This window comes from Schistocerca gregaria, chromosome 1 (assembly GCF_023897955.1).
Source record: "Schistocerca gregaria isolate iqSchGreg1 chromosome 1, iqSchGreg1.2, whole genome shotgun sequence".
In the NCBI taxonomy this organism is placed as follows: domain Eukaryota; kingdom Metazoa; phylum Arthropoda; class Insecta; order Orthoptera; family Acrididae; genus Schistocerca; species Schistocerca gregaria.
The window spans coordinates 363,494,174-363,519,870 of record NC_064920.1 but is presented as its reverse complement, the minus strand read 5'-3'; the positions used below and the strand labels follow the sequence as shown (position 1 = coordinate 363,519,870).

At 43.0% G+C, this 25,697-nt stretch overlaps 1 protein-coding gene across 2 annotated transcripts in view; it reads right to left on the bottom strand.

Annotated features, from left to right (window-relative positions):
- The window catches only part of LOC126346580 (chitinase-like protein Idgf4), a 93,621-nt gene that overhangs the window by 49,187 nt on the left and 18,737 nt on the right, over positions 1-25,697 (bottom strand). The gene's annotated exons all lie outside the window — the stretch shown is intronic.

The window sequence follows — 25,697 nt, the reverse complement described above, 5'->3', positions numbered from 1 at the left end:
CCGTGCACTATTCAGTGTCCCCTCGACGATCACCAGAGGTGTACGGCCAGTGTAGGAGATCGCTCCCCACACCATGATGCCGGGTGTTGGCCCTGTGTGCCTCGGTCGTATGCAGTCCTGATTGTGGCGCTCACCTGCACGGCGCCAAACACGCATACGACCATCATTGGCACCAAGGCAGAAGCGACTCTCATCGCTGAAGACGACACGTCTCCATTCGTCCCTCCATTCACGCCTGTCGCGACACCACTGGAGGCGGGCTGCACGATGTTGGGGCGTGAGCGGAAGACGGCCTAACGGTGTGCGGGACCGTAGCCCAGCTTCATGGAGACGGTTGCGAATGGTCCTCGCCGATACCCCGGGAGCAACAGTGTCCCTAATTTGCTGGGAAGTGGCGGTGCGGTCCCCTACGGCACTGCGTAGGATCCTACGGTCTTGGCGTGCATCCGTGCGTCGCTGCGGTCCGGTCCCAGGTCGACGGGCACGTGCACCTTCCGCCGACCACTGGCGACAACATCGATGTACTGTGGCGACCTCACGCCCCACGTATTGAGCAATTCGGCGGTACGTCCACCCGACCTCCCGCATGCCCACTATACGCCCTCGCTCAAAGTCCGTCAACTGCACATACGGTTCACGTCCACGCTGTCGTGGCATGCTACCAGTGTTAAAGACTGCGATGGAGCTCCGTATGCCACGGCAAACTGGCTGACACTGACGGCGGCGGTGCACAAATGCTGCGCAGCTAGCGCCATTCGACGGCCAACACCGCGGTTCCTGGTGTGTCCGTTGTGTCGTGCGTGTGATCATTGCTTGTACAGCCCTCTCGCAGTGTCCGGAGCAAGTATGGTGGGTCTGACACACCGGTGTCAATGTGTTCTTTTTTCCATTTCCAGGAGTGTAAAAAGAATTTTAGGGCGTCCAGCTATCTTCGCTTACTACACCCCAAGATATTTCGACAGGGTACCTATCAGTCATCCTCAGGAGAGCCATCGAAGACTGACGATGTCTTTCCCCGCCCTGAAACTTACAACCATGATGAGTGTGTTTCGCACATGCATCAATATCGTGGCGACAGACTAGCAAAACATCTTGCCAATACGCAATTTTGAAAGCCATGAAAACAGCAAGCAGGTCCAAATGGATGCATGTTGCCGTAGTTATTAACGTGTGAAAATACTTGTGAGTTGGGATACTACATCAAAACCGTCTTCTTGCTGAAGACCATATCGACAGCAACTACCAATGGACATGAACCCTCCTATTTAATATCTGATGTCCAGTTCTTCTTGGTGTATTCAGGTATATCCTCAAATTTCGAATGAATTGTTTCTTCTGTATGTTCATTATCAGTTATTGTTTGACTTCAAATAGTCAAAACGCTAAGGTTGTTCTCTGTAGCTATTATATGCAATTCATTGACAATTTTTCGAAATGGTTCCTATATCACTAGTTATATTTTTCATCAAAAATTTATTACTAAGTGACAAACACACACATCCATACACCCACACTCGGGTGAGCATACATGCATATTGTAGTCTGAGATAGAGATACAATTACTTATTCAAACTTCTTCTGATGAACAGAGAAAGTTGCAGACACAAAAGATTTTATTTTATCTTTAAAAAGTTCTTTATTTCCTTTCAGTATATTTAATCCACTTCGCAGAGGGAAAAGGTATTTCAAAATGGTTCAAATGGCTTTGAGCACTATGGGACTTAACGTCTGAGGTCATCAGTCCCCTAGAACTTAGAACTACTTAAACCTAACTAACCTAAGGACATCACACACATCCATGCCCTAGGCAGGATTCTAACATGCGACCGTAGCGGTCGCGCGGTTCTAGACTGTAGCGCTTAGAACCGCTCGGCCACCTAGGCCGGCAAAAGCTATTTCAACGTTCCATTTTCTTTTATGCTGTAAAGAGAAATGTATGTGTTGGCCATCTCTGTTACTTGATTTGTTGAGATCCCACTGTTAGAGTTCGTTAACTACAAAAATCAGAGGGCAGTACCTATTTCACACACACACACACACACATACACACACAGATATATATATATATATATATATATATATATATATATATATATATATATATATATATATATATATATATATATATATTGCAGCTGATTAGGTTATCAATTGAAGACATGAACATTTTAAACGACAGTCGAAGTAGTCCTAAAGTTCAGTCACTAATAATGTTTTGTAAACAAAATAGAAACAGTAAATTAATAAACTTATAAGACATGATATGATGCTTTGCTAAACTGACCACAGCGTTTGACAGCCGTGTGCACATACACTGAAGAGCCAAAGAAACTGATACACTTGCCTAATATCGTCTATGGGCCCGGCGAGCACGCAGAAATGCCGCAACACGACGTGGCAGGAAATCGACTATTGTCAGAAGTAGGGCTGGAGGAAACTGACACAATGAATCCTGCAGGGCTGTCCACAAATCCGTAAGAGTACGAGGGTGCGGAGATCTCTTCTGAACAGCACGTTGCAAGACATACCAGATATGCTCAATAATGTTCGTATGTGGAGACACTGGTGGCAAGCGGAAGTGTTCAAACTCAGAAGAGTGTTCCTGGATCCACTCTGTAGCAATTCTGGACGTGTGGGGTGTCGCATTGTCGTGCTGGAATTTCCCAAGTTCTTCGGAACGCACAATGGACATGAATGGATGCAGGTGATCAGACAGGATGCTTACGTACGTGTCACCTTTCGGAGTAGTAATTCGGCGTATCAGGGTTCCCGTATAACTCCAACCCCACACACCCCACACCATTACAGAGCCTCCACCAGCTATAGCAGTCCCCTGCTGACGTGCAGGGTTCATGGATTCATCAGGTTGTCTCCATACCCGAACGCGTCCATCCGCTCGATACAATTGAAACGAGACTCGTCCGACCAGGGACATGTTTCCAGTCATCATCAGTCCAATGTCATTGCTGACGGGCCCAGGCGAGGCGTAAAGCTTCGTATCGTTCAGTCATGAAGGGTACACTAGTGGGCCTCCGGCTCCGAAAGCACGTATCCATGATGTTTCGTTGAATGGTTCGTACGGTGACACTTGTTGATGGCCCAGCATTGAAATCTGCAACAGTTTGTGGAGTGGTTGCACTTGTGTCACGTTGAACGACTCTGTTCAATCGTCGTTGGTCTCGTTCTTGCAGGACCCTTTTCCGGCGACAGCGATATCGGAGATCTGATGTTTTACCGGATTCCTGGTGATCACGGTGCACTTAATCGCTGCCTCGGAGATGATGAGTCCCATCGCTCGTGCGCCGACTATAATACCAAGTTACTTAAATCTTGATAATTTGCCGTTGTAGCAATAGTAACCGATGTAACAACTGCTCCAGGCACTTGTCTTATATAGGGGATGCCGATCCGGCCGCTGCGCCGTATTCTGCCTGTTTTCATGTTTTTGTATTTGAATTAGCATACCTCTACTAGTTTCTTTGGTTCTTCAGTGCGTTACTATGGCGACAGTACCGAATACATCAGGTGTAAAAGGGCAGTGCATTGGCGGAGTTGTCATTTGTGCTCAGATGGTTCATGTGAGACGGTGTCCGACACGATTCTGGGCGCACGACGAGAATTGACAGACTTTGAACGCAGGATGGTAGATGGAGCTAGATGCATGGGACATTGCATTTCGCAAATCGTTAGGAAATACTGTATTCCACAGTGAGAAGAGTGTGCCCAGAATACCATACTTCAGGCATTACCTATCATCAGGGGCTTCACAGTGGGCGACGGCCTTCGTTTAAAGACGGAAAGTAGTAGCGTTTGCGTAGAGTTGTCAGTGCCAACAGACGAACAACACCGCGTGAAACAACCACAGAAATCAAAGTGAGAACGTATGATGAACGTATCCGTTACAACAGTGTGGCGAAATTTGGTGTTAATGGTCTATGGCAGCAGATGATCGACGTGACTTGCTTTTCTAACAGCATGAGATCACCTGCAGCACCTATCCTTTGCTCGTTAGCATGTCGGTTGGACCCTAGATGACTGGAAAACCGATGGGGTCCGATAACAGTTGGTAAGAGCTGATGGTAGGGTTCGAGCGTGGCGCAGACCCCGTGGACCAAGCTGTCAACACGGGACTGTGCAAGCTGGTGAGAGCTGTGTTTACTTGGAAATGGACCCGGTCCTCTGGTCCAACTGAACTGATCATTGACTATTTACAGCCATTCATGGACTTCATGGTCCCAAACAACGAAGGATTTTTTAGGGATGGCAATAAGTAATGTCACCGGACTGTAATTCTTCACGACTGGTGCAAAGAACATTATGAATAAATAAAAAGAATGATTTTGCCACACAGATCACCTGACATGAATCCCAGCGAACATTTGTGAGGAATGATCGAGAGATCAATTAATGCACAATATCCTGTACCGGCAACACTTTCACAGTAACTGTAAATGTCGCGTGACTATGGCCTCCCTTCGGGTAGACCGTCCCGCGGGTGCAAGTCTTTCGACTGCGACGACTTGCGCGTCGATTGGCATGAAATGATGATGATAGGACAACAAAACACCCAGACCCAGAGCGGAAAAAAATCCCCGACCTAGCCGGGAATCGAACCCGGGCCCTTAGGATTGACATTCTGTCGCGCTGACCACATTTCTTTAAATAATTTTTACTGAACAAACTGAGAGTATATATATATATATATATATATATATATATATATATATATATATATATATATAAAGCAACAGTTCTTCAAGGTACCATTTAAACACATACAAATGATTGTTAGTTAAACAAAAATATTAGAATAACATGAAATACAACAAAATATAACATACTTTGTCTTCTTCCTTTTTTTCAATAATCTTTATTGAACAAACTAACGGCCGGCCGCGGTGGTCGTGCGGTTCTAGGCGCTCCAGTCCGGAGCCGCGCTGCTGCTGCGGTCGCAGGTTCGAATCCTGCCTCGGGCATGGATGTGTGTGATGTCCGTAGGTTAGTTAGGTTTAATTAGTTCTAAGTTCTAGGGGACTGATGACCACAGCAGTTGAGTCCCATAGTGCTCAGAGCCATTTGAACCATTTTTGAACAAACTAACAATACATATATATACGCTATGCAACAGTTCTTCAACGTACCAAAAAACATATACAAATGACTGTTAGTTAAACAGAAAATATTAGAAAAACCTTAAATACAACAAAATGTAACATATTCTGTCTTCTTCCTTTTTTTTATTTTTATTTTTTGGTCGATCCATGAGAACGTGGAGAAGGGTGTTGCATCATGTGACGGGTAGGCATGGCACACCCCAACTTTGAGGGGGGTCAAGGAAGACGCTGCGGAGATAACCGGCAAAAGTTTGTTGGTAAGACTTTGTACCAGAAGTCAAGGACTGTTTGCCGACCACTCTGAAAGAGGTATTCTAAAGATTGTGCGCGAAACCAGATTAGCGTATGGTGTTGAACAATAGGGTAGTGGAATATCTGGGGCAACAACAAGAAATCCGGGGTTACCGTCGTTGGCGGGGCACGGAGGTAAAAGCCCACGATTCGTTGGATGAGAAGCCATACGTTTCGTTTTGGGCACGTAAGACCACTCAGCTACCGGGGGCGGACACTTTTGCACTTATGGATGAGTACAGAGGCACCATGGATCAATATTTCTGCAGGGGACTTGGAACATTTTGTTGAGTCCATGGCACGTCGAATTGCTCCACCGCACCGTCCGATACGATATTAGGAGGTATCCCACGACTTTTGTCGCCACAGTGTACATCCAGGATGGATTCTATGCATCGTTCTACGTACTTTCCTATGCTTCCCGCTTGCTAGTAAGGTGCGTAAATCACAGAGCCACGTCGGTACAGCGGTTCACGCAACTGCACTGATTATACTGGCAGGTCTCCCTCCTCTATCCGCATTCACACTGCCGCCCCAGTTTACTTTTAAATTTCACATTACTCGATTCACGGCCTTGGTACAAATTTTCACTGTCCGCTTCAGTCTGTATACATAAAATCATATCTGTATGACACCAGTAAAGTCTCTGAAATTGTGTAATTTCATTTGTATAAGGATGGATTCTGTAGGAGATTCAGAGGCTAGAGATGGAGCCAACTACAAGGGAGTGCTGACAATTAATGCCTCCGAATTTTTTTTCTGTTCTGAAATCGGCTGAGTTATTACATGTCGTACATGCTACTCGAGCGATTCCCGCGCTTCGCTGACGGAAGGTACAGCCCTCTGCCATCAGAACGGCACGTAACTATAGCGTGTAACACGGAAGTGTGCAACGTAACTATATGGGTACGTGAGAAACAGCCTGATGTAGTCGAGTTTCTAACCACAAGGACCACACTCTCCTTCAGCGTGACTATACCAGACTGTTCAAGACCGCTGTGACATCTGCAGCAATCCGGGTTCAGAGTCTCGGTCATTCTCCGTACAGCCGCTACTTCACCCCATCCGAGTTTCATCTGTTTCCCAAACATAAAGAAAACCTTCGAGGACTTCAGTTTGATAGTGATGAAGCGGTGCAAGTGGAGGTGAGGTTTTGGCTGCATCAACAAAGTCAAACATTCTACAGAGACGGTATCAACAAACTGGTCTCTCGTTGGGAGAAATGTGTTCGTCGAGAGGGTGACTGTTTTGAGAAATAAATATGTAAACATGAAAAATAAAGATGTTGAGTGTTAATAAAGTTCGTTTCAATTAGACAGCTTTAAGGGTTTTGAGCTAAAAAATCAGGGGCGTAATTTCAAAGCATGCTCTCGTGCAATCATAAATCATGACTAATAATTACTAAATTAACTATTTTCAGGTAATAGCCTCGAGCGAAAACACAGATACTTCTCGTAGTAATTTTATCCAGAAGCGTTTCGATATCAGTTGTTTGTTTTTGTGAGATATGTTTAAACGAAAATACATAGATATGGGTACTTGCCATAAACTGAACACATTATTATTTTGACCAACGTTTTTACTAGTGTCAGCTCCATCCTTTGGAAACAAAGACAGTATCAAAAGTATCTTAGAATCGTTCTGTAAATGTCTTACATACGGTCTTAAGAAAGCCGGTGACCTGTGATTGACACATCATTCATTACTTAGGGGCTCTTTCAGGGGCCACCTTGTGAGAACCCAAGTGGCGCAGCGCTTCCGCTGCTGTGGGTCGCTACGAGACAGAGCAGCCGTGGAACTGGACTGCCCCAAGTGGGCCAGTGGATCCCCGCCACGTCACTGCCCCGACCTCAAGAGTGTTGTTCAAGGCCTTACAAGCTGAGTTCTCCGCCAGGTAGCCAAGCGTAGCAACCTTGTACTGCGCAAGAGAGGTAGCTCGTTCCAATTCAGCGCAGCTACACGAACAAAACAACTTTCTCTGGGAAATGTGAGGTGACGTGACAGTGTTTTCTGTGCTGGAAGCCACTTGCCGATTCCAGAATTGTCCAACGCAGCAGGCTCAAACTCAATTACAGGCAAGGCTGAGGATGCTACAACGCTTAGAAATTGGAATAGGAGCTTTAGTTGAGTGTTAGTAGTTGTGATCTTTAGTCCGAAGACTGGTTTGATGCAGCTCTCCAAGCTAGTCTGTCCTGTGCAGTCTCTTCATCTCTGCATAACTACTGCAACCTGGATCCATTTGGTTCTACAATTTTCGGCCACCATGTTTCCTTCCATTTTGGAACTCATGATTCCTTCGCCATATGTCCTAGCTATCAATCCCTTTTGTAGTCAAGTTGTGCAATAAATTTCTTTCTTCCTCAAAGCGCTTCATTTCCTTCCCACTAGTTATTCAATTTGCCCACCTAATCATCAGCATTCGCCCTTAGCATCACATTTCGACAGTTTCAATTCGCTTTTTGCTTTTAGTGTTTTCTGTTTAATTTTGTGACTAGATTGCAGTTGTACCTCTTATTTGTTGCTATTTCTTTGACGATGTCTATTTTGTTACTGGAAGTTTTCTCAGCTGAATGGTACTGTGTTAACCCTGCAAACTATGTACATAAGAGATGCTTGTTTCTGTGAGTGTGGGTGATTTGAAACTTGATGTATGATTGTGCCAGATGTTGAAGGATTACACTAAATTTCAAAGCCGTGGTGACTGTTTTGTTTTTTAATTGTTGTATCTAAGAATTTTATTATGTTATCAGATTCTCTTTCCACTGTGAATCTTATCATTTTGTGTATTGCGTTTATATCTGTACGTAACTTGTCTATTTGTTTCTGGTTCATTAATTAAACAACGGATCATCTGTCTATATGACCCAGTCTAGTATGTTGTATCTTTTTGTGATAGAGATTTTCTTCGTTCTTTATGAAAATGTTTGCTGGGGAACCTGAAATGGGAATCATACTGGTAGCTTAGCTTCTTGTAAATAGGACTCATTATTAAACTGAAAGTACTTTTGTTCCATTATCAGTTACAGAAACTTGTTTATTTCTTTGACGTATTCAAATGGAATTTGGCTGTTATTTTTCAGGTTTTGTTCTGTGACGTGTATTTTCTGTTACTGGTATGCTTGAAAACGTATTTTCTATATCAAGCGAGAAGAGGGTAGTTGTGCCTGGGACTTTTATAAGTCATATTAACTATGAAGTGTTCCTTATAGTTCTATCATATATATTATAAATTTTAAGTAGTCCTGCGAATGTGGAAGTGGTAGTTTTCTTGAATTTTATAATGGATGTTACTGGGATATTTGATGTATGGATTTTTAGTTGGCATCGGCGAGTGGGTACAGTGAGAATACTCTCTATTAATTTTGCTGTTTTTCTGTCTAATAATGTGCAGTCTACATTTTTAAGACACTTTTATCTTACTGAAAAATCTGGTTGTTGGATATGATCTGGGTGTATAAGTAAAATAAAAAATTAATATGCAGCAGGCAAAAGGCATTTCTGTTGTGCTCTGCTGCAACTGTTTTTGTTTCTTCTCTCTGAACTTTAATTCCCTTTCTATATTATTTACTGTTTTCTTTATTGCTTGCTCTGTGTACAGACTGAATAACACAGTGGACAGGCTACAATCCTGCCTCACTCCCTTCTCAAGTACTGATTCCTTTTCATGTGCTTTGGCTTGTATAATTGTAATCTGCTTTCTGTACATTGTAAATAAGCTTTCACTCTCTGCATTTTATCCCTGCTATTTTGAAAATTTCAATGACTGTAGTCCAGACCACACTGTCAAAAGCTTTCTCTAAATATACAAATGCTGTAAATATAGGTTTCCCTTTTTTCAGCCTATCTTCTAAGATAAGTGATAGGATCAATATTGCCTTGTGTGTTCCTACATTTCTGTGGAATACAAACTGGTCTTCCCCAAGGCCAATCTCAAGCAGTTTTTTTTTCAGTCTTCCGTCAATATTTTGCAATCATACTTATTAAACTGATGTTTCGGTAGTATTCACACCTCTTAGCACCACCATTCATTGTAATTGAGATTACTGCATAGTTCTTGAAGTCAGAAGATATTTCGCCTTTCGCACATACCTTGTAAACCATGTGGAATAAAACTTCCTCGCAGATTAAAACTGTGTGCCGGACCGAGACTCGAACTCGGGATCTTTGCGTTTCGTGGCGCACAATTCGCTGCAGAGTGAAAATTTCAGTCATGTGGAATAGTTTTATCATGACTGGCTCTCTCAAGGATCTCAGTAGTTATGAGGCAATGTTATCCACTTTAAAGACTTGTTTACGCTTCTCATATCTCCAAAGGCCTCTTAAATTTTTCTGCCGGTAGCTTCAATTATTCCCCTAGTAATACATGTTTCTACAACCGAGCTTTTGTTTTCTGGCAATTTTTACTTTTCATTTGGCCTATTTGTCAGTTTCAGTTTCTAAACGTCGGAACTCTCTTACACGTACTTCACTTGCTGTATTTTTATATTTCTTTCCTTTCCCCATCAATTTTATATATGAATATCGGTTCAAAACAGTTCTTTCGGAGCTGACGATTTGAATGGCACTTATTGGACGAATAAGAAATTTCATAATTGGACGATGTGGTTTTGAATGTGATACAGAGAGAATAACTTCTTATAACAAATTAACTTTTGGGTATACTTTGTAAGGTGTCAGGCAAATCCACACCTTCCATGAAAACCCTGACATGATAAGCAAGTCCAGTAGTATCTCACATAGCTCCGAATAAATCGTGACATTAAATTAACCAAAGTATTACGAGTAATGAGTGAGCAAATGGAATACCACAGACCAACACAAGAATGCCTAAATGCATGTCGTACCTTCCCACCGTGAGACCGACGCAGTTCCGAGGGGAGAAACGAGAACAGAAGCTGAGAGCAGAACCGTGTTAAGCTAGAAGACCCTACGATAAGCGACGGACTGGACACCCAAGCTAACCACTATGGCCACACCACCCGCACGTTTTAGCGTGAGACTTTTTCGCGTCTCTGTTACGGTGCAAACTTTAAAAAAAATAAAAAAATACCACATTGCCCCACCAAGAAAAGTATAGACAGAATTTTTGTAGGCGGAGCTTAAGGTTAACATTCTGACCCTGATTGGTCAGATGAAAACACAACCAGATAGTTCTTTTAAACCAACTTCGGTAAATTGTAGTAAGGAGAAGTTAGGAGAGAGTTAGTTCCGAGACGACGAGCTGGATGGCTGCTACGCCGGCCGCCGCCCGCCTGACGAACACCAACAAGGTAATGAACGCAGGCGATGCCGCATAACAGCGCATAAAGCTTCACTTAGAACTGCAGAAGTCTCATCTGTTACACCTCCTTTTTGCATAACACTAGTGTCGATCGTCAATTAAAGCTCATGGTGTTCACATTTGCCACTTGACGTAAAAATCTGAAACGCGATGATTTTTCTGTTATATAGTTATTGAGAAGCCACATCAGGCACTGTAATTTACGACAAGTTAGATAAGTTATTAAAGATAATTGAGGGTCACTGTAGACCATTTTGATAGTTTTTTTCTTTTGTGAAACTTGATTAAAACCTAGATTATAGATGTGATATGGCATAGGTCATCCTTCGATCCATTGTAGAACTTGGAAACCCATTCAGGGAATATTCGTTCACATTTTTGTTGAACGCAGTTGGTTTTTACCATCCTGTATTAAAACACTTCCTTTTATCAATAGTGCAATTTATAAACAATGTTTTGTGAGTAGAATAAAATTTCCAATGGTAAACTTAACTGCTTTTTCGACGTTATTTTACCAGCTAACTAAAAATAGGAAAGCCTTCAACCCCTTCCACTTTCTTTTACAGTGTTAAGATTCTTTTACAGGGAGTGCAGTGGAGCTGACGCTGAGATCATTTAGTATTTGGTTATATCATCGCTAGTCTCGCTGAACTCTTCTGAATTCTACATGTCATGTGTGGTCTGGCGTCTCCTGACCAGCAACAGGTCCCAGGATGAAACTAGTCAATTCCCTAAAAAACACGGTCAGAGCGTCGTTGCGCGAAAGTGGTAGGGAGACACGATATAGAGCAAACAGACACCACGATGAATGTTTAGAACCACACCAGATGCTTACCGCGTTTTCTAAGTACACTTCAGCTAGTTCCTAAGTACTCTAAGTATCTTTGCATTTGGAATCACTGTGCTTTGAAAATCCGGTCTTTCATATCGTATCTCTTTAATGATCTATTTGGCACGCCCCCGTCACCAAACCCGTAGAAATAAACATCTAATTAATGGAACCATATAGACCAATCGACAGACCACGAAAAATGTGATTTTAGATATTTCTGGTATCATAAAGAATAATACCCTCATATATCTTACTACAAGAACGGTTAAACGAAGAAAAAGGAAGTCTTTAATGTTGGTGATGCGTATTTTAATGCTGCAGTGTGAAAAATAACCATAATCATAATGCAAGATTTAGCAACTCATTCAATGAGTGGTGGAAAATTACAAGAGTTTCCAAACATTTAGCTTTCGGCATTCATACAATAATAAGATCTGCAAGTTGATCGTCGATGGATCTACGCTAGTGGTTTATCATCTAGTGACATTACTCTCCTGCTCCAAAGCATTGTGGATATTTACTTTGTCGTCTGATTTGAATGTGGCCTCATCAGCCCACAGGTAAAAGCCGGGATGTCTAGACGTTAAATTAGGAACTGGTTGTAAAAGGTGATTCTGGTATGGAAATCACCTTGTCTAAAGTCTGATGAACAAGAGTGTAAAACATTATCATACAGAATTCTCCAGGCGATATTTGTGTTCACTCGGGAAATCTGTGCTGGTCTTCGTGTGGAAAGAAATGGGTCACAATTTATTGTAACGAGAATCTTTGAACTTCTGCCGTCGGAAACACATTTGCCGTTTTTTGTTATGACTGTGAGTCATTTTTACTGTTCATGACCACGATTGTCATTCCGAGTCTCCAATAGGCGAGAAACATACTCGAATCTTCACCGGCGTGAACGGTCTTGATACTTCTCTGCATAAACGTATTCACCTTGTCGTTAATTCTGGTAACATTTCCGAATACCATAAACATGTCAAATCCCTCACCTTCAGAATGCGTCACTGCCGAACGAGTAACGTAAGCACAATAAAAGTCGCAACAGAGCAGCGAAGAACAAGTCACAGTACCTAGTGTCAACAGTTGCCACTCACTTAAGCTGCGCTGAGAAGTTATGACACGGGTCGCTGTCAAAATACTATCGAATTGGCCCAAAATACAGAAAGACTTTTTAGACAAAAGATATTTAGTTTTCAGCGCTCTATTAAATGGTACGAACTTCGTGCCATATTCCCACTTAAATTATGAAGCTTTGTGGGAATTTAAGTTGCACTCTACAATTCACTCCATTGGTTTGCCAAACGCACGATTCACATAAGCTTGAGCAGTCGTCCGATATAGGACATCTCTATAATAAACAATTGCAGTTTTGCAGGGTCCTACCAGAGATCGAGTCCTGTCATTTCCTTCGCCTACCGTTGAGTGTACGAAGGACAGGCAAATGAAAATGAGGCAGATGGAAGAAAAGTAAATAAACTGTTCATTGAAACTTCCTGGCAGATTAAAACTGTGTGCCGGGCCGAGACTGGAACTCGGGACCTGTACCTTTCGCGAGCAAGTGCTCTACCAACTGAGCTACCCAAGCACGACTCACGCCCCATCCTCACAGCTTTAGTTCTGTCAGTACCTCGTCTCCTACCTTCCAAACTTTACAGAAGCTCTCCTGCGAACCTTGCAGAACTAGCACTCCTGAAAGAAAGGATATTGCAGAGACATGGCTTAGCCACCGGCTGGGGGATGTTTCCAGAATGAGATTTGGAAAGGCAAGATCCCGAGTTCGAGTCTCGTCCCGGCACACAGTTTTAATCTGCCAGGAGGTTTCATATCTTCGCACACTCCACTGCAGAGTGAAAATCTCATTCTGGAAACTGTTTATTATTTCAAAAGTAATCGCCATAACTGTTAACTCATTTATCCACCTGTAATACAAGATGGTCAGTGTCTTCATGGAAAAATGTTTGCAGTAGTCTTCAGAATCATGATTTTACCAAGGCTTGAGCCTCCTTGTTTGAAGCATATCGCCAGACACGAACGTCTTCCTATGCGTTCCATAAATGTGGATATTGCATGGGGAGAGATCGGGACTGCATGGATGGTGCGTAACGGGCTTCGCAGCGAAACGTCTGGAGCGTAGTCGAAACAACTTTGGGAACATGTGGGCCCACCCTTTTTTCGATGAAGGCATTAATCATCTTGTCTCACAGTGGGATGAATGTATTAACAGATCTGGTGATTAATTTTGAAATAATTAACATATGTCTTTCCCAGCTGTCTCGCCGGCCGCGGTGGTCTCGCGGTTCTAGGCGCGCAGTCCGGAACCGTGCGACTGCTACGGTCGCAGGTTCGAATCCTGCCTCGGGCATGGATGTGTGTGATGTCTTTAGGTTAGTTAGGTTTAAGTAGTTCTAAGTTCTAGGGGACTGATGACCACAGGAGTTGAGTCCCATAGTGCTCAGAGCCATTCGAACCAGCTGCCTCGTTTCTATTTGACTGCCTCTTATACAGGGTGGTTAAACTAAAGTTAAACTTTCAAAACGCTGTGTAAATAACACCACTGGCCAGAATGATGTCAAATTGCAACGGAATACTATCGGAGAAGGGGGAAAACGTATGGCAAAAGAAAAAAAAACTGTGAAAAATTGATCAATAGATGGCGCTGTATGTGTCAGCACACGTTATTGGAAATATGTCATAAGCACGATCCATTGAAGTTGGTATAAACATGCCGGATACACGGTTTTTTCTCCTTTAGAATCTGCGACGTTAGCCGTGACTGTCTCAATACAGAATCGTGCTCTGCTTGTCAAGCTGTAGTACAAGAATGATGACTATGCACACGTCGCTCTGCAGAAGTTCCGGACACTGAAGGGTTTGAAAAAAGGCGTTGGTCCGATGACTGCCGTGGGTCTAGAGAAAATGATTCGGAAATTCGAAAAGACGGGTTCTTTTGGGGTGCAACCCAGTAGAGGGAGGAAACTAATTGATTTGACGACAGTGGAAGCGGTGGCCACAGCAGTGCAGGAGGAGACGAGTGGTGATTCACGAACATTCGACGTACCAGTGAGCACAGTGCATAAACATCCTTCTTTGCTATCCGTTCAAAATTACCCATGTGCACAAGTTGCTTCCTGTTGACCTGCCAGCAAGAGAGGCCTTTGCTTTACAATTTCTTGCTCGCATGGAAGTGGAAAATGACTGGCCGTGGAGATTTTGTGGACAGACGAAGCCCATTTCCATCATACAGAATTGTCGAATATGGGCAACGGAAAATCCGCGCACAAATCAACCAGTAACACTTCATCTTGGAAAGGTGACTGTGTGATGAAGGTTTTCGGCCTCAATTATCATAGGGCCTTATTTTTTTCCGAAGAGACAGCTGCTTCCAGTCCTGTTATCTGTACCGCCACTGGTAAGCGCTATGAGTGTCTTTTGCGCACCCACGTCATTCCAGCTCTCAAACACTCTGCATGTGTGAATGGGATCATTTTTACGCAAGATAGCGCACCTGCGCATATTGCAAATCCATTTAAGCAGTGCTGCAGTGCCATTTCGGAAATGCTAGAATTATTTGCCGCCATTCCTCTACAGCATGGCCGCCCGACCACCTGATCTTAATACGTGTAACTTCTGGCTGTGGAGTTGTCTGAAAGATGTTGTGATCAGTGTTCCGATTGCAAACTTAGCTGCATCGAAGGCACGCATTGCGCAACACATTCTGAACGTGACCCCAGCTTCGATCAGTTGTGGAACATGTTATTTTTCTATTTCAACTTTTTGCAGAAATCGCTGGACAACGTATTGAACATGTTTTGCGCCAGACGCACGGAAATTAATAATCCGATTTGATTCCGATTTATGCTTTTTATGCGATTTTTGATATTAGGACAATTAAAAATCGATGTGATTGACGCTTTTATGAGGTTTTTCGCCTCAGGTCAATTAAAAACCGATTTCTCCCATCCGATGTGATATGACGTTGCCGTGGTGGATGGGCTTACGTAACTAATAGTATCACATCTGTACACCCATGCACACTGAGTAGTACAGTTTGTTTAACATCAGACGTACACCCTAGCCATTCTTGTATGATTCATTTGTCATTTGAGGTCGACCACTATTAAATTATGATGCTCACAGGGCCGTCTATTGCTACATTTTGTTTTCCCCCTTTCCCGGTAATACTCCGTTGCAATTCGACGTCATTCTGGCCAGTGGTGTTATTTCTACAGCGGTTTGAAAGTTTAACTTTAATTATAATCACCCTGCATATGACTGTTCGCTTCATAACAATACGTATTTTTACTTCCAAGTATTTGTATGACATGACAGATTCTTATTCTGACTCATTAACATTGTATGAAGATGGGATCTGCTCCCAAAAGAACAGATACCATTGACGACCGTGCAGATTATCTAGAATGAAATAATAATTAAATCTAAACCCTTAGCTGCCTACAGGTCTTGTTGATATACATCAGTGGGGACAGCTGAAAATATGTGTCTATCCGGAACACTACGAATGTAGGCTGTGGACAGTTGGGAATGTGGGTCTCACGGGAAGCGTGCGAGGGATAAGTCCCTGCAATCGCACTATCCTCTGTGCCCTCGGTGGCCCACTGGAGCCGGTATCGTAGCTCAGCGTGTTCGGTCAGAGGGTTTAGCTACCGTCTGTATTAAAAAAAAACTGAGTGAACGGATCGACGAACAACCTGAATGGGTGTTATAGGACGTCGGCCACGAACAAGTTTAACGAACAATATAGAACAAAATGAGTTCAAAAAAAAAAAAAAAAAGATGGATAAAGCGTCTGCCATGTAAGCAGGAGGTCCCAGGTTAGAGTCCCGGTCGGGGCACACATTTTCAGTTGTCCCCATTGATGTATATCAACAACGCCTGTCGCCAGCTAAGGGTTTCGATTTAATTATCATTAAAATTTTCGTCCCGTGAAACACAGAACTACAGTTCTCTTGGCGTTTAGAGGTAACTGAGTGTGTTCGCAAAAGCTTAATATACTATTGAGGTATGAATTGTGCATTGTGGACAGGCGGACTGAGCTGATTATCGAGAACATTGAGAGACTGTTAGAAATTTTTATTGCAGTATATTTTATGTTTGTGACTCTGATACTGCGTCTAAGGATGAAACAGCTGCAGGTCATGGACCGGTGAGGCACCAGATGTTTCTAGATACCCTAACCTACCCGATCTCAGTTCACTTGGGCAGCGTTCCGAAATCGAGTACTGCTGAGCAGGGGACACTGTCTCAAAAGTATTGCTGATAAAGGGATGTGCTGAGGTGCCCCTCTGCCAGCCAGTCGGAGGGCTGGAAACGGTCACGGGCGGCACGTAGAAAGGGCAGGCGAAAGCGCGCCTGTACCTCGATGTCGCTCTGTTACCAGACATCTCTTCTACCGACCAGGCGCCTTTCCTAGCTGCTCTTATTGGGCAACGTGTCCTCAGTCTGGCTGCCGCTGATCACCTCTGTACCTACTAGCAGTAAAATTTGGAGCCCGTAAGTTCTAGCAGTTACATTAAATCGTCTGGTTATGGATTTTTTTCTGAGAACCGTCTAAGCATACCCGGATACCCACATCCCATCTCCATCCTAACTCGGTGGTACCTGCACAAACTGGTGCCAGCTGCGGGACTAAACTCGCCGTTCGGTATGGGGAAGTACATCCTTTTGTTAATAGTTCAAATGGTTCAAATGGCTCTGAGCACTATGGGATTTAACATCTGAGGTCATCAGTCCCCTAGAACTTAGAACTACTTAAACCTAACTAACCTAAGGACATCACACACATCCATGCCCGAGGCAGGATTCGAACCTGCGACCGTAGCGGTCGCACGGTTCCAAACTGAAGCGCCTAGAACCGCTCGGCCACACAGGCCGGCTGTGAATAGTTGCTGCTGATTGATTCCACAGAAGGAGCTGATATGTTATATCATTTTCATCTCACGCATTTGGGTGATGCATGCCGCTGTCTGTACTAAGCCCTCCCTCGCCGCATTGGCGAACTCTTACAAGAAACCCTTGAGTGTGAGGTCGGAAAAGGCCAATGATGTTTACGGTATTCAACGTCCCACACTGTATACGAAGCAACCACAATATTGGCTGCTAATGGCAACAGGAGGCAGGACTGGAGGTATCCAATGGTGAACACAGCATGAGGCTACAGACCGTAGTTGAAATGCTTAGTTGAGCAGTAAGTTGCAGCAGTGTTACAGTGAAAATGGTGTTGATACAAAGCAGAGCAACGGCAATGGTAAACAAAGCAAACATTCCGTTACATCTACAACAACAGTTCCCGATGTTGACATTTCGTCAGAATGTAACTCAAGGAATTTCGCAGAGAGAAAAAGAATTTGCAGATGAAATGTTAGCGTTCTGGAAGATGAGTCGGTGGAAACTGGTGTGGTAGCGTTTGAAGAGTTCGCGCGCTTTAGACTCGAGGCAACGGTGATGTTAGGCCTCCTCGACAGGCTCAGATAGAATCGCGAATGCTGGCATTGAAAAATAGCATTCCTCTCAAATCAGTGGAGGCACAGGAAAAGTTTGCTGGGTTGATGCCAAAACCCGGTTATCACTGAGCTCTAACTTTCTGGTTAATCCCCTCAGCCAGAACGATGTTCACGATCGGTTGTACATTCATGTCATGTTTTGTGGAACTGTTTGGCTAGTGGTGAGGAAGTGATGGATGTACAAATTCGAAGTGAAAAGCAAATTAAATGTAACGGAGAGGTCCAGTCGCCAGTGACAAAGGTTTGCGCTGTAATAGCCTTTGCTATGAAAGCGCTTCAAAGATAAATTAGCACTTTTGCCACAATCAGAACAGAATCTATTGTATTCAGTTCTGGAGGAATCTGCGTCGTTATTCGAGAAACGGCAGACTTTATCAGCAACTGACACTACCGATTGCTCAAGAAACCATACAGGCTACCATTTGAGGATACTATCCAATAACATTTGACTGGCTGTCTTGACCGACTATGGACCTAATTTTATTCAGCCTTGTTCGAACAAGTATGCAAATTGTTACGAACAAAAAAATGGTGCATTATGCTTTTTCATCCTAAAGCTAATGGTTATCTCGAACATGTCCAAAAGACAGCTATTTGAATGCGGTCCTACTACGTAAATGAATCACATTTAGATTGGGATCGTATTTTGCTTAAGTAGCTTCAACATCTCATACTCGTACACACAAAACAACCTGACATACATTCTATGAAGCAGTTCATGGAAGACCTGTGAACTCTCCCTTCACACTCTATAAACTACCAACCGGCGTTGATATGGCGAAGTGAAGCAACTCGTCCGCCGCCTTAAAGCCATCTGGATACAAATTAATGAAAATAATTCCAAAAATATTCCAAATCAATTAAAATGCAGCTACAAAGGACATACACTTTTGCTCCAAAGTCATGTTGTTAAGGAAGGGAAAACTAAGAAAGTCACACATCAATATGAAGGCTCCTATCCTATTATACCGGTAACTTCTCCTGTGAACGCAGTGATCCAGTTGTCTGATCACACTGTGGTAGTACGTTTTGATCAGTTAAAGCCGTACAATGGCCCAACTTTTCCGCCCCCCTGTAGCACCGCTAAGTTGATCCTCAAGAACTTCACAGCAGAGTAAGTACACTGCGGAGAGTGTGAGGAAGAAAAAAGACAAGTTATTGCCAGCGCATCCTAGGTATGCTTTAAGAAAGAAGCATCCTTATATTCTGAGAACCAGGGACGAATTTTGTTCAGTGTAAGAGTAGATATTTACCTCGTCCTGTTTGTGGAGCTGTTGAAGAATAATTTATTTGTAAGTATTATGAGTAATGATAATGTTTGGAGGTTGTTTTTTGTTCTTGTGGTTCAGATAATCATTTTGTATTTGGCATTTCACAAATGAAGATGATTTACCCCATATGGGAATAAACCCTGCCATATTACTAAACAGCTGCTAGGGCACAATTCTTATGGTATGTAGCCACATTTAACGTGCAATTATCATTACCTGTAACTTGTGCAAATTGTGAATTCAAATGTTACCGTCTTCAGTCGTTTCAGTAGGTTTTGCGGCTGCCCAGAAACACATTATTAGGCAAATGGAGTATATTTTAATGTTTAGTAAAGAACATCAAATACATTCAGATATGCCATTCGATCTATGCCTTTCAATCTTGCATTCATGCCCTTACCCTTTACCGATTTGGGCGAGTGGCTGTGAGGCCGCACTATTTCTAGAGAAAACCAAAACGCCTTCTTTCCCTCGTTCTGTTGTTGCGACACATGAACCCTGGTTCGTCCCTGTCAGTAACAGTATACTATACTCAACACAACAACCAGTTATGGTGGTTCTGCTTTACTTCAATCATGCATTTGTCTCTCAGACCTATTGGATAGCTTTGGATGACAGTGGAGGTCTTTTTAACAGTTCCTCTCTGATGTAGTCACACTCACTGTTAAACTGTCTGCCCATCTAATACGAGTACATGCACAAAATGCTAGTATCAAATCTTTTTACTCTACCTGCCTGAAACCCCTGATGTTGCATCACTCTGACAACCTGCCTGTATTGCCAAATAATACCAAGGTTCGTTTCTTGAAGTCTGTCAACGACTTGTTACCTTGGGAGCAATGGTTGACTGTGCAACTGCTCTCATTGTTGACTGGAACACTAAGAATTACCTAGCTCTGTTATATTCCTAGTGCTACGTCACTTCCTCTAACTATGATCACTATTTGTTTTGTTATATGGATTCTAATACCCAAGGTTACTGCAGACATTGTAAATTACAACCGCTAGCAATACCTGATTAGCAGCCATCAGGCGAATATCGTGATTGAAGCACTGTGGAACATTTTACATCGCAAACATGGCCCTCCATCCTAGATTAAGAATTATGTGTTCACGACAATTAGTTGTTTTCCTCAAACGAAGCGTTTACACTTAGATGTACCTCATACTACAGAAATAATTTAACTAAATGTAATAGGAATGCAGTAACATGGAATTACTGTTCTCCATTTAATCAACCTCCAAAATTGGGAGTGCAATTCTGGATATAACTTCTGAAAGATACATACCATTGAAATATAGAGGAAATAATACAGGTTGTTAGGCTTATAAATGTTAGTCATTGATTGTCTTACTTGTTATGTGTAAACATACTACTGCTGTGAACAGTTTGTACCACTATAGCCTGTAACATCCCCTACCCCTCATATTGACACCTCCATATTACCCTCCATTACTGTGTCCGCATAACTGTGTGTTGCAGTGTCATGTTTCCCACGAGGCCTGATCACTGTGCCTGCTGACCTTCCTTTGACAGTGTCAACACTGTCGTGACCACAATCCTTCATCGCCTAGCTCAGACATTGTCTGTGCGCCAGCCCGGCTGCTGCCTGGCTGACACTCCCATGCCGCCCTCATCAGCTCCATCCATCGCCTACAATTCGTCTTCAGGCAGACCACATCAGCGAACTAAACAAAAAGAACCACTTTCCTCCATATTCATTTTTTCTTGCACAGCTAAAATGACTTACTGCACAAAAATTGAACAATAATTATTGTTTCGAAACTATTGACACTGTAGCCATTGCTCTTTTGCCACTTTAAAACATTTGTCCAATTTGGGAACCACCCACCAATAGAATGTCCCCTACTAAATGTCGGCACAAGGTATCCTAGGAATCCATAAATTCTTGTTATCTGTCGCTACTGTTACCTCATTTTCAAACCTACACATGACTCCTGTGGAAGAGGGAAGGTAACAGGAGCATGAGCAGTCATGCACAGTGGATTATCAAGAAGATTGAGAGATTTTTCTAATTTTTTTTCACTTGATTTTATTCTTGGGACTGTGGTATTTCATTTTATGACGAAACAGGGGCTGCAACTGGTCTAGTATGGCACTGAATGTTGGTAGATACACAACTATCCAGGCTCAGTTAACGAGGGCAGCATTGCCACATCAAGTATTGCTGAGCAGGGGATGCTGTTGAAAACGCATTGGTGACAGAGGGATGCATTGAGGTCCCCACCACCAGCCAGTCGGTGGGTTAGTAATGGTCATGTGGGGAACACAGAGTGGGCTGGCTAGTCTGTGCCACAGCATCACTCTAACCTTCCAGTTCCCGTCCCTACGAGACACGTTTCTTGGCTCCTCTTCTTGGATAACATGTCCTCAGTTGTGAGGTGGCAGAATAAATGAAAGTCAGATTCGCACCTTACATGAGAGCTTTATACATCACAATGGGAAGGTGAATATGACACCTAACTTAATATGGCAGTTATGAGTAAATTTGCCTAGCAGTATGTAATGCAAAAAGGGATGACACTCAATCGACAATAATTAACATAACGTTCCTATAATGCAAGTTTGAGCGGAAGGTGAAACAAGCAGTAAGAGGCGTTTAGTGTGGAGTTCAGAGGGACGAGGGCAGAGGTAAGGCCACGCTACAGGGGGTACCACAGAAACCACTTAAGGGGGTGTCCCAGGCAGAGACTCAATAACTGACCAGGTGATTCAGACGGGCAGAGCGGCTCATCTGAGGGAGAACAGGTAGGAAAGCTTTTAGAAAACTGTGTTTCGAAATTCCAAATGGATACGAAACAAGACCAGTGACGCACTATCGATCACATGTCCAGAGAATGGTACACACATGAGTCAAGGTACGCATTTAGGCGTCTGGAACAGACGCAAAAGTCTGATTGGCGGAAACGCGTTAGGAAGGAGAAAAGAGCCAAAGTTTCAACGCAATTTAATGGTATGAACCTTGCTATTGGTAGAGAGAGGGGAACGCTTCTATTGGTCGAAAAAAGCTGTGACGTGAAGAATGAAAGAACCCAGGCGGGGAGACAGTTCGGCTATAAGACAAGACGGAAATTTTCGAGGACTCTTGCCTGAAGTGACGTCAAGTACAGAACAGAATGCATACCGCTCTGTACGATGCAGAGGAGTAATTTGTGTGAACACTGCGCTCACAGAGGCTGATATCCACCTAGAAATTAGCTGTAGCATCGTTTAGCTCCAACTGTGGAGAAACGAACCAGCCAATTAGTTAACTGTTTTTGTGAGAACTGAGAGAGTATTATAATATGTGTGCTGCTCCAACCATGTGCGTGTATATCGCCACATTTTGAGACTAGGGATGAGTACATGTTCTCTTGCATAACGAGAAACATAGGGAAAGTTTCTGCTTGAAAATTCAGCAAAGGTGTAATTAGTTTTATAGAAATTTCTGCAGAAGAGAGCGGCTTAACAGATGACAGCTCATCGTAGCTTAAGGTAAATACAGCATCCAGAGGCGTAAACTTATTGGTTCACCATCTTGTGTCCACTGTAAACTCGAGCGACCTTGGGTAATCTTTTGCTCAATTTCTCACAGAACCAGCCATCCACTGTAGACTTGATTGTCATCCTAAAAATATTACCCAACTTTGAACTGGAATCGGACGACTTTTATAATACTGACCAACATCATAATGTAAGTGTAGGAAGAATTTTGTAAAGAAACTTCTAGTTACACTTTAATATTTTCGTGTTTAGGATATTTAACTTTCTGAGAGTTAATAATGGTTCAAATGGCTCTGAGCACTATGGGACGTAACATCTATGGTCATCAGTCCCCTAGAACTTAGAACTACTTAAACCTAACCTAAGGACATCACACACATCCATGCCCGAGGCAGGATTCGAACCTGCGACCGTAGCAGTCACGCGGTTCCGAACTGAGCGCCTTAATCGCGAGACCACCGCGGCCGGCTGAGAGTTAATACTTAATATTGTTGTGTTTATGTTTATTTCACTTTTCACTTTTCACTGTGAAAAGCGTGTATTTTTGTGCTAATATTGCTACATTAAACATGTAATTTCAACTTACAGAGTTGTCTTCAATTCTAGAATAAGCAAATCACAAAATATTGCACCTTACACATTCTACCTGGGCAACCTCTTGTCGCTGCCGATCGAGTCACCTCTTTATCTACTAGCAGTACGATTTGGAGCCAATTAACTAAAGTAGTAAAATCAAGTTGAAAAACGTTACAGATGTATGTGCTGTTTTTCATGTTTTTATTAATTTAAAACTATCCTTTTAAGTGCCTTACAGAGCATTGAACCGATAGGCTACACAAATTTGTTGTGGTACTCGTATGAGTACTCAGTGAATATGCATACATTTGCTTCTTCTTATTCTCTTTTTTCTTATAACCACTGTAGTTTAGTTGCAGTGAGTATGCCTCATAGCAGAGCAGACTTAGTGAAGGCTGAGCGAGAAGGCAGATCTTGAAGGGGCCAATCAACAGTGGCATGCTCTCAGCCTCCAGATAAATATCTTTACAATGCAGAGGCGGCACCACCCTCTGAGACAGACGCTATGATTTTGCAAAGGGTCGTAGCATATGTACAGCCTGATGTAGAAAGTCGTTTTTGCCTCCAAAGTATACAATAGGCCTCAGGCCCGGCAAAAACACAGAACAAGCTTGCTATTTTAATGCACTACAACGTGGAAAAAGTTTTCCCCACCAAACATTGGAGAGACGGCTCTCTTGGAACTTACGATCTTAGAATTTCAGCCAAAAGACAGTGAAATACATCTGACATCCACTGCTGGTTTTAGAGAAACTGTATACTGTGTGTGAGAAAGCTGTAACTTTAGTAATGTGTAGAGAGCGAAATGTTGATTGGATTAAGCATGATGTCAGAGGGGTGGTAGAAGACGCTTTCCTGACAAACATAAAATTGTAGCAAAACGCGGGAATGGACGCAAATTTTTCTCATTTGAATACAGATGCTCTGCACTATGCTCTGTCCTGTGACTGGCATAGGCATGCAAGAAATGATGACAGTAGGAGGGGGTATGTGAAGTTTTACAATTTCCAGTGCGAGAATCTGGCGTCATTCTGTTTCCCAATTTTATGACTTCAAGCTGACTGATTTATAAAATTAAGAGTCGTTTCTATGTTTGGCAACCCTGGCAATGGACATAAGGTACTTCTGCTTGGCAATCATCACCTCCTGACCAGCTACCTACCTCAGCTCACAGCCAAGTATACACTTTTCTGTTTCACCTTCAGTCGTAGCAGACTAAAATCTATTCATAACTGCAAGATTTGATAGGCTTCTGGTTATGATCATGGAAACTAAAAATGACTTTGTTTTAAATTCTACACAAGTTTAAAGATAGTGTTTTGTTCTTGCTTTGGACGCATACTGCCATACTCTTTGACTTAAATTTTGATAAAATTATTTCAGCATAGGGTAGGTTTAGACGTGATTCAACCACTGCCAGACGACTCTAAAAACACTGGCCCGGTATGCAGGGGAATAAAAATATATGTGGTAATTCCTAAGGAACCAAACTGATCAGGTCATCGGTCCCTAGACTTACACCTACTTTAATTTATGCTAGGAACAACACACACACACCCATGCCCGAGGGAGGACTCGAACCTCAAGCGGGAGAGACCGCGCTATGCAGAGGACATCCGACCGCCACTAGTAATCATAGCCACGATACTACGATCATTCAACTATGACAAAGTACTGCACATCTCTGGGACGGTGCGCAAGTCAGGTGGCAAGATTCAGCATAATTTCTTTCTGTTCGACAGTTCTTTTTCTTTTCTCTTTAATGAATGCACTATTTTTGGTAACTTCTGTCATGCACATTCATTCGGGAAAGAAAATTTGTCTTGTTAAAGAGAAGTAGAAAGTCTATCGGTTTCTACACTACTGGCCATTAAAATTGCTACACCAAGAAGAAATGCAGATGATGAACGGGTATTCACTGGACAAATATATTATACTAGAACTGACATGTGATTACATTTTCAAGCAATTTGAATGCATTGATCTTGAGAAATCAGTTTTCAGAACAACCACCTCTGGCCGCAAAACGGCCTTGATACGCCTGGGCTTAAGTCAGAGCTTGGATGGCGTGTACAGGTACAGTTGTCCATACAGCTTCAACACGATACCACAGTTCACCAAGAGTAGTGACTCGCATATGGTGACGAGCCAGTTGCTCGGCCACCATTGACCAGACTTTTCAGTTGGTGAGAGATCTGTAGATTGTGCTGGCCAGAGCAGCAGTCCAACATTTTCTGTATCCCGAAAGGCCCGTACAGGACCTGCAACATGCGGTCGTGCATTATCCTGCTGAAATGTAGGGT